The 11,828-nt window shown below is 37.4% G+C and overlaps 1 protein-coding gene across 5 annotated transcripts in view; it reads right to left on the bottom strand.

Moving 5' to 3' along the window:
- LOC115435371 (myelin-associated glycoprotein-like) overlaps positions 1 to 11,366 on the bottom strand; it is a 50,491-nt gene extending 39,125 nt beyond the window's left edge. For 4 of the 5 annotated variants that reach the window (XM_030157731.1, XM_030157735.1, XM_030157733.1 and 1 more), the window contains exon 1: positions 1,791 to 1,904. The gene's annotated coding sequence lies outside the window, so the exon portion shown is untranslated. Of the gene's footprint in view, positions 1 to 1,790; positions 1,905 to 11,303 lie in introns of those variants that run through there. The other variant, XM_030157732.1, reaches the window with a different exon arrangement.
- Between the last annotated feature and the right edge of the window lie 462 nt (positions 11,367 to 11,828).

The following is an 11,828-nucleotide window of genomic DNA, read 5'->3' on the forward strand; positions in this document are numbered from 1 at the left end:
AACATAAATTAATTGCCTAAAGGCGAAGCTAAAATGAAAGGTCAAAATTTGAAACTCTAATGTGACACGACGGATGTAACCTGAGGGGACGCCGCTGTTTCTGACACGGATCTTATGCAGAAATGAACCGAGAAAGTAAGACTTTCTTACTAAAACAACACAGCTACTGGAAAAACATGCTCGTAGCTGCAGTTTCCTCATCCAGTGTCATTAAAGGGAACACTATCTTTCGCTCTATTTAATCACGCAGGCTAGTGTTAAATTGCTCGCAAATGTTTGGGTGACTGTGTAATGGGAGACTCTTCTACCTGGCATCAGATATCTGTTTGGACACAGTAATATACTCCAGCAATTACCGGAACTGTTTAAGCACTAATGGCACAGGCAGCGAAATCTGTCCAGTAATAATTGGCCGAGCTTTTAGCAGCCCCTTTCACACAACACAATGAAACACACACACTTACTCATGTGTACACGTTTACACATCATCACAGACACGTTCACTCATGCACGCATTCATTAACGCACACACACTTATTCATTATCTAACAGTCTAACTTATGACTCATGCAAATCAAAATCTTTTTACATGATAAACACTCACACAAACTGACACACACTCACTTAATGTTTTTATGTGTATTTGCACGTTTAGATGTTGAAACTAGATTTGGTTCTACCTCTAAATTCATAAAATGTGTTTTTTCATGTTTCGACCATAGATAACCTTTTATTTTTAACAGCTAACTTTTTTTAAACACACAAAAATAAAAAATAGAAATATTGACATTTATTATGATAATTACTGTTACTGACTGTGATTTTTGTTAATTGAAATGCAATTTTTGTGTGATAAAATTATCATCTTCAAAGCCAAACCAAAGAGAAGGTTTTTAAAGTAGCCACAGTTAATATTACATAGTTACCTCATAGCAGTGCCTTTATGTCCCTGTCAAATAGATAAGAAATAAAAAATAAGATAATTTACATTATTTTCAGTAAAAACTTTTGTTTCGAGTGTGTAGAAAATAGCTGCTCACAAGACAAGTGGCCGTGTCATTGGACAAGAATGCCTTAGAACGCCTTTCAGTGCTGAAAACTCAACAGTATTTTCCTTCTAAAATTACAACACCTTTAATATTACTGTACATTTATGTTTTTAGGACTTTTCAGCTTTATCGCTTGATTGAGAACATATTAAAGGAGTAATCACAAAGAATTATAAACTTAAAATCATTAACCAAGACCCAGGAATGCATTTTTTTCTGTAGGAGACAAGTTTCAACAGCTTTACTAAAAAAAAAAAAAAAAAAAAAAAAAAAAAAAAACACTGTCCACTGCAAAGGACATTCCATAATAATTTTTTTTTGAAGTATGTGACTAAACCGTTGCTTTATGCTGTGTCTGATCAAGGCATATATCTAATGTAAAAAACCCTAAACCAGGGGTCTGCAACCCTGGTCCTAGAGAGCCACTATCCTGCATATTTTAGATGTTTCCCTCTTCCAGCACACCTGACGGTCGTTATCAGGCTTCTGCAGAGCTTGATGATAGGCTGATCATTTGAAGCAGGTGTGTTGGAAGAAGGATACATCTAAAACATCCAGGATAGTGGCTCTCTAGGACCAGGGTTGCTGACCCCTGCCCTATACTGTTACTTTCCCAGCTCTCAGGAGGTTAAAGTATTTACATTTCTTATTACACGTTTAACCCTTTAACTAATGCACCTTGTAATGTACCCCTCCCAGCCCTGGTGGTGGTGGTAAACCCCAGCAGACTGGGGAGCTCACCTGTTTAGGTCACTGTGGCAGACCTCCAAACGTTGAGCAGATCCAGTCCAAGCAGCGCCAGCAGCGTTCCCTCCGACACTCACATGCAAAGCGTCACAACAGCAAAGACCTCTCGCCACTCTCTGTACCAAGCCCCAATGGAGGGGGAATAAACTGCCCCCCTTCCCCCACCACCACCACCACCATCCTCACCATCCTCACCCCCTCCTGTATGAAAATCAGTCTGTCAGTGTAGCAGTATTGTTCTGAGCCTCAGCCATTCATAAATACACACGGGGCCACAAAGGGCCACACTGTTCCCACTCGCCCCGACAAATATGGGTGAGGCTTTGAGCCCCGAGGCCCTTCTGTCCACTGTGGACATTTGGTTTGTGTACGATGGAACCCAGCATACTTGACCATTTTGGATTGATGGAGTGCACTTTTTGATTTTATTAGGGCAGTGTCACTGAAGAAGGCAGGAAGTGACTTTAGAAGGGGGTGGGGGTGAAGATGACCGATATGAGGGAAAGGACAATAAACATGTCTGTTGGTGTCTTTTAGTCTAAATAAAACCAAGAAACCAACGCTACAGCGGTTGATGAGCTCATGTTTGAGCCCACTGACTGTGACGCTGCTTTTCAGAGCACAATGTGGTGATTGTGTATTTTTAGACATTCTAGGCACTGCTGTCAAATCATTTAGTAGCTAACAAACATCAGTATCCTGTATACTTTTACAGTATATTTACATGTACTTACATTATTGTGTTCCTATACTGGCTGAACTGTACAGCAAATTCTAAACAGGGAGACTAGTGTATTTTAAATGGAATCAAACACCTGTAACTTGTATAAAAATGGACAAAACTGTAAAAAAAAACTTCAGTTACACGATATAACACCTATAGAATGAGCATTTCATGGAGTGTTAACACACAAAATGTATTATATACCATAGAAAAGGGGTCCCATGGTTTCTAAAATGTTAACATAACATTAACATACAACTATATATATATATATATATATATATATATATATATATATATATATATGTGTGTGTGTGTGTGTGTGTGTGTGTGTGTGTGTGTGTGTGTGTATATATAGTATTGTAAGCAATAAGTGCTTCTGCAGTGTAGAGATAAACTTAACTTTGTGTCTCTGTGTTGTAGAGTAACACAATATAATATTTGGTCCACAATAAGACCAGGAATTTACAGCAGTTTACTTACTCACAACTTAACATTATTATTATTATTATTATTATTATTATTATTATTATTATTATTATTATTATTTGTTTTTTGCACTCTCTTTATGCATGCACATTTTTTTCTCTTGCACTTTAATCTGTTGCTGCATTGACAAATGAATTTCCCTGTTTTGGCATCAATAAAGTCTAATCTAATCTAATGTAATCTAACTAGCGCGCTGACCCATGGGGATCCACAGGTTCTAGATGTGGTTGTTTTATGCTGTTGTGTATTTGTGTATGCTGTACTGCATTTGTCCAGCAGTCACCCTCAAAGCGTTCTGGGTATAACAACGTAATTGTAAGGCTATTGTATTCCAAAATTGTTAATATCTCCCATAGTATTGGTCCCATCAACTTGTCCTTTTCACTACTGTCTTCCTTGACCAAAAATACACAAGTATGCCAAACTGCAGCAGCCAGCTGTTTCCAGATTTTGTGTGATTCCTGGGACACACACGCACACACACACATACACACACCCTAGCACGCATGCACGCACACACACACACACACACACATGCACACAGAGGCCAGCCTACATCATGAACAGCTATAATAAACAGACTACAACAAGGGTGTCCAATCCTGGTTCTTGAGATCTACTATCCTGCATGTTTTCCATGTATCCCTCTACCAACAAACCTGATTCAAATGATAAGCCTATCCTCAAGCTCTGCAGAAGCCTGATAATGACCGTCAGGTGTGCTGGAAGAGGGAAACATCTAAAGCATATAGGATAGTAGATCTCTAGGACCAGGATTCGACACCTCTGGACAAGAAGACGCAGGGTATTCCATTGCTGCTTTCCTCCTTAAATGGATGTGTCTTCTTGGTAGTTTTTCTCGGTACAACTGGACTAACTTAGCTCTTTTTGAAAATGTTTCATCTCTCAGCCAAGAGTCCAGTTCTTGAACTGAACTCTTGGCTCAGTTTGGTTCAGTTTCGTCGAGACGTAAGATGAAACATTTTCAAAAAGAGCTAAATTAATCCAGTTCAACCAAGAAGAACAATGACCTAGGCAAATGAGAACCTACGCAGACTTAAATGGATGTGATTTTTTTTTTTTTCTTTTTTTATGGATAAGACTCATTTCAGGAATGGTTTGGTCTCCTCATCAGTCCACATGAACTTGTTGTTACCAGTCAGTCCATTTAAGCACTACAGTAGATCTGATAAGATGCTGCAGAGACGACTGATCAGTCATGTGAGTTGAACAATCATGATGTCGCAGTTGATGATACAAAGTACTTTTCATCTCCTATATCAAATACCATAAAAGACACGTGAAGTAAAAGTTTAAAATGAACTTTATCGTGCAATAAAATGCAGTAAAATGTGTACTGGATGTGTGCACATAATGACAAGAGAATTCATCTAAAGCATCCATGTTTGGATCAAGGTACTTTGCACCGTTCTGAAATGCACTGTATATATTGTTACAATGCATTATATATGAGCACATCAACAGATTGTCCCATCCATTGTATTAAACATTTCTCCATTTCATTAAATGTGTATTTTGTAGCATCTTCCTACAAACCTGCTGGTGTTCTGCCTGTTTTTGCTTTTCCCTCTATCAGCGAGGAAAACAACCAACAAACAAAACAATAAACTGAGGACATTCTGAAAGTCTTTCAAGACAAAAACACTCCTCCTTTTTCTTTTCCTCCATCACTAGTTTTTCTTTGCACTCAGACATCAATCATCAACTCCTGCTCATCCACATATATTCAGTAGGTACAGAAAGTCAAATCGACTTGCAAATAAGTGTTACAGTTAAAGCCATATGACACTGAATAAAGTGTACTTATATCTTTGCTGCATTGTGATTTAGATTTTTTTTGGCAAATTGTAGTTAAAATGAGTCATAGTTTGAGCTGTACAGAGACATGTAATAGATTTAAAGTGTATTTAAGTGCAGTTTTAGCAACTATCACTTTCTCTAAGACCTTATATTACTACATCTGTGTTGTGCTGTAAAGACAGTGGGTTCCTGATCTGAGCTGTAGTAACCTGTACTAAACATGTTCTCATTGATCAGACACTGCTCACAAGTTCTAAATACAACAGAAGGTTTTACTAGTCATCAGTAATAGACTTTTACCCTTACACTGCTGTATTGTATTTACTTATTTTGCACATATGCATATTTTTGCACATATTTAGATTTTATTCTGAGTATATTTGGTTCTGTTTTTATTGTTGCAGGTGTTTTATCTTATTTTAATCAAACAATTAATCACTATCAATGTTTTTAAGCCTAAATACGGCATTAGTTGTGTTCAAATATTTGCCTGATGCTGCGATCGTGTCATAAATCCTCAAGATTTGTTAACCCCCCCCCCCCCCCCCTTACACACACATACACACACCACCCACACCCACTCCCTCCCCCTGACACAGTGGCCATTGTCTCCAGTGGCCTTGTGGGACAGAACAGCTCAGGCTCGAGCCTGACACCGCACAACACTGGGGAAGTCGATGTGCACAGATAATTGTCTTTTAATCACAACAATCCCCTTTTCTCTGGCCTCGTTTGTCTCTGTTTCTTGTTCGACCTTTTTTCTTCTCCAGTTGTAACTCTGGTGGATATTAGTAACTTTGAGCAGCCTGATCGAATCTGCGAGCTTTTGGTGCTGTAGAAAGCAACTATAGGTCCCACACAGGAGGGGACATGAGCACCTCAAACTACTGTAATTATAAAATACAATGAAAACATCTGTTTAACCCATAAAGACCCAGGGCTACTTTTGTGGTAGTTACCAAATTAATTTTTCACCCTATTTAACCTTTCTTAAGTGATTTATCACTATTCATCATAATATTATCCTCTGTATTTTGCATTTTTCAGTGAAAATCAAGTATTTTCCTATATTTAGCCCATAAAGACCCAAACAGCCACTGGTGACCAAGACCATCTACTGATTTAAACTGTTTAATACCTGTTGATCCATTAATCCTATCAAAACATGTAAATAATTGGTGTAAAATACAGTTTGCCATCTTTTCATGGTCATCAGATATGACCCATCTGGACATTCAGAGGCATCTTCTACAACACTGATTCACCAGTAAAACCCACAGAGTTGGATCAATGACAGTGGATGGACACACTTGTTTTTATGTTCTGTAAATGATGTATTTGACTGAAAGTCACTTTTTCTTCAGTTTTCTCTGTTCCTGATATTATAACCTTTGAATTTACTCTGAGCTTTTATGACCATTTACATGATCAGTATATTAAATATAGGAAAATACATGATTTTCACTGAAAAAACTCAAAATGAAAAGGATAATATTACAAAAAATCATGATAAAACACTCAAGATAGGTTAAATATAGAGAAGAAATCTTTTGGAAATTACCACAAAAGTAGTATTGGGTCTTTATGGGTTAATTTACAGATCATGTACTTTAATCATCATGCTCAGATTACATTTGAAGGTTATTATATCAAAAACAGAGAAAGCTTAAGAAAAAGAGCCTTTTTCAGTCTAATAAATTAACTGAATGTAAAAACAAATGTGTCCATCCACTGTCATTGATCCAACTCCATGGGTTTTACTGGTGAATCAATGTTGTAGAAGATGACGGTGTTTCCATGGTAACTACGGAGCCTCTGAACATCCAAATGAGTTATATCTGATGACCATGACAAGATGACAACCTGTATTTCACACCAATTATTTAATGTACTGATAGGATTAGTGGATTTAAAGTTACCAAACATTCTAAATCAGTAGCTGCTTTTGGTCACTGGCGGATATTTGGGTGTTTATAGGTTAAAACCAGTCCAGGTATTCTCAGCGTTTTATAACTCATGGCCCACTTGTGACTGTTAAAACATTTCTGAGGTCCACAGTCTCAAATAAATGTGGAAAAACGTAACATGACAAGGCAAGTGAAACCTGAGCTTGTCTGCTGCCATCAGCAACATAAATATTCTGCTCATCACTGTCTACCTCTATGAATCCAGATGTAATGTGTTCAGGTTATAGTAGCTCAAACTGCACTTAAGAGCTTCTTTCACTGCAGAACCACTTTTCACTGAAATAAACGATGATGATATTGACTTCATCACAGTAAACATTAATGAGCAACGGTGGTAAAACACAGTCATATCTAAACACAACTGTCAGTGGAATTATGCATTTTAATAGGATGCCTTTGTTTATGTATTATTACCATGTACATGTAGATCTCCTGAAATAATAATGTTTACCAGAAATAAGATTAAGATTCTTTATTTTGTCAGTATATAGATCCCACCACATACCAAAATTGATGGGCTAAATGTAATTTAACCCATCACTAGAACATGCAGGAACACATCACACACTGCAGACTGGGAGCAGTGGGCTTGTTTGTAATATCAAGAGGCCGGGGTAATAATAATAATAATAATAATAATAATAATAATAATAATAATAATAATGATAGTAACCTTGAATGCTGCACATCTACAGTATGTGGTAAAGAATTCAACTGGGTGACCTTGAACCCAGATATGTTTGTATATGTATATTTTTCCTGACCTTGTTTTTTGACCAACCTTAATCATCTGTAGTCACTGTCAATAGGCGCTCATGCACAACAACTCCACGTAACTACTACACATGTGCACTTTATGATGACAATAATAAAATGATCCATTGTGCTTCCTTAATTTGGCAGAACCATTACTTCTGTTTCCCTATAAATGGGTGCTCTCTTACCCATTAGTAGGTTAAGGCCCACTGTCTGAGAATGGCATAGTCAATCAATCAATCAGTCAATCAATATGTATTTATATAGTATCACATCATAACAAAAGCTATCTCATCACACTTTACCTTTAGAGCTGGTCTAAACCAGACTCTTTGTTGTATATTTTCTTGACATAACTCAAATATCCTTCACTCAGAATCTGAACTGTTGAGGCAAAATGTGTTTTGTGAAGTTATAGCGACCTTGAACTTTGACCTCTAAAATCCAATCAAGTCCTTCTTGTGCCCATTGGATGTTGGTACCAAATATGAAGACATTTCGTCCAATTATTTCAAAGATATTGCATTTTTATTATTAATTATAGAGCATTATAGAAACCAATGCCTCTGACTGTAAAACTGATGGACAGACCTTCTGACAGAAAAGGCAAAAAAAAAAAAAGATAAATAAGAAAACAAGGTACTATTGGATGCAGACAAATGTCACTGGATTTGATGCCAGTGCTACGGTAAGCGTAATACATTCTGTCTTTGTTTTTTTCTTCGGCCAATTTAACCTAAAGATAGGGGTGGTCTATCAGTCTGAAACTGTATTGTCTGCGCTGTCATTTCAGGTGAGTTATACCAAGCAACAACAGGCATGTGTGAAACTGAGGTGTAGAATTAGGCCGTTATCACGTCCTACACCTTTAAGGGCGGTGTGGTGGCGTGGTGGTTAGCACTTCTTCACACTAAGAAGAGTTTGATTCTCACTGGAGCCTTTTCCCCGTGATTAAAAAACAAGTACAGGTTAATTCTGATGTCAATGCCATAGACCAAGATACTGATGAGCGGCTGGAGTTGGTCGCCATATGCCTTCAGTGGCAGCTTACTGCTACTAATGTGTGCTATATGCTAAAGCCAATGCTAGGTACTGTGTGTGTAGTGGGATGGGTAAAATGCTAACACCAAATTTCCCTACAGAGACATTAAGTCAGTTAACCATTGACCTTAATCCTCTGATTTCCATGTCCACATGGATGCACATGAACTGGAGTCTCACTCTTTACTGTGGAGGACACTGTAACCCTTTAAACCCTAAGCCTAAAATCGTCTGCCTGGACTTTTGTCTTACTTTGACTATAAAAAGGTTAGAAAATATGCTGTGAGTGAGTCCTTTTGCCCATTTTTCCAGAGCACTTTTTCCCCAGATCTTTCAATATCTAGCAATCCTTTACAATTCACTGTATGTTATAATTCTGCTAAAACAGCTTTTCTCCAGCTTCTAGTACAGGTGTGAGTGAAATTTCCGTAATGACCCAATAAAGCCTATGAAGCACAACATCCCAGGTTTCAGAAACCATTGGAATTTTTCCAATTGCACAAACAGTGAAAAAGTTACAGCCATCCAAACCGCATATGCACAGGGTATATCAGCAATGACACGTCAGGTTTTAAAGAGTTAAAGAGTTATTATAACGAGTTAATATTTACCGGCATCTAGTGGTGAAGGGGCAGAATCTGTGGAAGACTAAGCCCCTCTATAACTATAAATGTCTCATTCAAAGCCACGGCAGTTCTTACTATTGCATGGTTATACACAAACAAGACCATAATTATGAATAATGTATTCCAATTCCTGAATCTAAAACACAAGACCTTTCAAAACCTTTGTATTGATGATTCCTGAAACACTGTTTGCGTGTGGATGAAGGGCTTAAACACAGAGAAAAATAAGTGTGGACAGTAATTTACAACAGTAATTTACCACCAATCCCACCAACTTTCCAAAACAACAGCGGATGATTTTGAGGTGTCAGTTTATTATTAAAGTGGCCCTCAGAGGGGAAAAGCATCTGAAACTCCATTCCAAACACACACACATTTCCAACATGATAATTGGAGGGGATGCAATCACAATCTGACACCAACTTCAAGCGGTGACTAACCTGTGTGTGGAGATGAGAGCGTATACTCACTGAATACTCCATGAATACTTAATGAGAATGACTAACAAAAAATGATTAGAGTATTACAACCAAAATGCTCTGGCACCTATTTCTGAACATCACACCCAAAGCTTATTTAAAACCAAGATTAACAAGGAAAAAACAGGAAAAAGAGACTAAACACAGCTTCACTATCAAACCAAATCCACAGATGTGGCTCTGCCATACTTTTATAACAGTTGGCATCACTACTTGGCTTTATATCTACAATAAAAAAAAAAAAAATTAAAAAAAAAAAAGCAAAGCAGCAGAATCCATAGAAGGTCAACACACACGTTTTTACAGTGTGACGGGTACATACGGAGGTGTGAAAGCGTGTGTGTGTGTGTGTGTGTGGGGGGGGGGGGGGCGCTGGTATTGTGCTGGACAGAGACGGTGACAGAACAACACACTGAGAATAGATCCATTGTCCCTCTGTCTACTTCACTGGACAGAAAAGAGGACAGCTACCATTTACAGAATCACTGGAGAAACACATCTAGGTTCTGTTGCACTGAAAAAAAGGTGCTTATATCATTTTTTATACATACTTTATCTGTTACAAGCTATAAATTTTATCTTAAAAATGTAAAGATAGAATTTGGCCAGCACATAACAAACATGACAAACATGATAAATGACAGTAAGATGAGGAAAATAATGACTCAACTGAAAAGAAATTTAAATGACAGATTTCCTCAACATTAAACTAAGATGAAGCAAGTTTCTGCAAATTTCAATAAAACTCAATAAAAATCTGTCATTTCTTTCCTTCCGATTAAATGTACTGTATTGTATTAAATTCCAAAATGAGCAGTATATGTCAATGAGGCGATATTAAGTCCTCAATATCCATAGCTGTGACACACTGCTGCCCCTGTGTTCCACTGGATTTTATTCCCAAAGGTGTCGCTAATCTCAAATTTGTCCTACTTGGCCTAACTTCCCACACTGATCTCCAAATGTCACTGTAGTGGATTCTGCAGATCATTTATCAGGGCAGACTTTTTAGACCATGTTAACAAAAATCCCTCTGTGTTTTAGACTAAATGAATTTCTCTAATGTGAAAAATAATGACTGGATAATCAGTGCAAGTACTGACTGTCATATATTTGCACAAAATGAACATGCTGATTATTATTATTATTATTATTATTATCATTATTATCATTATTATTATGAGAAAATTTACTGACAAAAGATGCATGTTTTTTTCAGTCACCAATCTCTGGTAAATGCATAATACATATTTTCTGTCATCCTTTGCTGTTTAAAATAATAATAATACCACCACCCCCAAAAAATAAATAAATAAATAAATAAATAAACAGTGTAGAAATAAAGTCCACTATAAGCAGCAAAGACACTTGTAACTCCTGGTTTATATTCTGCTCTAACATGTCTCCCTCTTTAGTGTCATTGTTAATTGACCATAATATTCTAGTCACTGCTGTTCTGCTGCGTCTCAAAGTAAGGAATGTAAAACCACAAAAGAGCAGAATAAAATGACTCAAGAGTGGAGCAAAAACACCATCACGATGATAGTCCCCACAAACACAGAAAGAAACATTAAATGTGTAAGAAGCAGAAGCAGGTGTCTTACCTTCTCAGCTGAACTGAAGTCAGTGAGCGGCTCAGAGTCAGTGAGTCCTCTCCTCTCTGTCGGCATCCCTCTTCCACCGCTCTGCCTCCTCCCTCCTCTTCCTCTCTCTCCGTCAGCAGATTGGATCGCTGGCATTCAGAACCTGTGAAAACAGGAGGACGTCTGGTCTTTCTAAAAAATCTTTAGGTTTCCTGTTTTTTTTTTGTTTGTTTTGTTTTTTTCAACAAAACCCAACTGAGCACAAAATATATTTATATCCCACTTTATCTAAACATGTTTATTTGCAAACAAAACCAAATGGGATACATGTGAGTCCAGCACTACTGTGTTTCACAGTGTTGGTATTACCCAGCATTCTCAGTGGAAGCCAACATTGAATTACCAAAACCTGCAGTTCCTCAAGTGGCCACTAAGGGCTGGCTCCAAAAGTGAGTCAATCAAGAAACTTTTATATTTAAAGATGCCTTAGATTTAAGTAATTTAAAGTGTACCTGTACTGGTCATGCTTACAACATTAATTGTGAT

Source organism: Sphaeramia orbicularis, chromosome 16 (genome assembly GCF_902148855.1).
Source record: "Sphaeramia orbicularis chromosome 16, fSphaOr1.1, whole genome shotgun sequence".
Classification (NCBI taxonomy): domain Eukaryota; kingdom Metazoa; phylum Chordata; class Actinopteri; order Kurtiformes; family Apogonidae; genus Sphaeramia; species Sphaeramia orbicularis.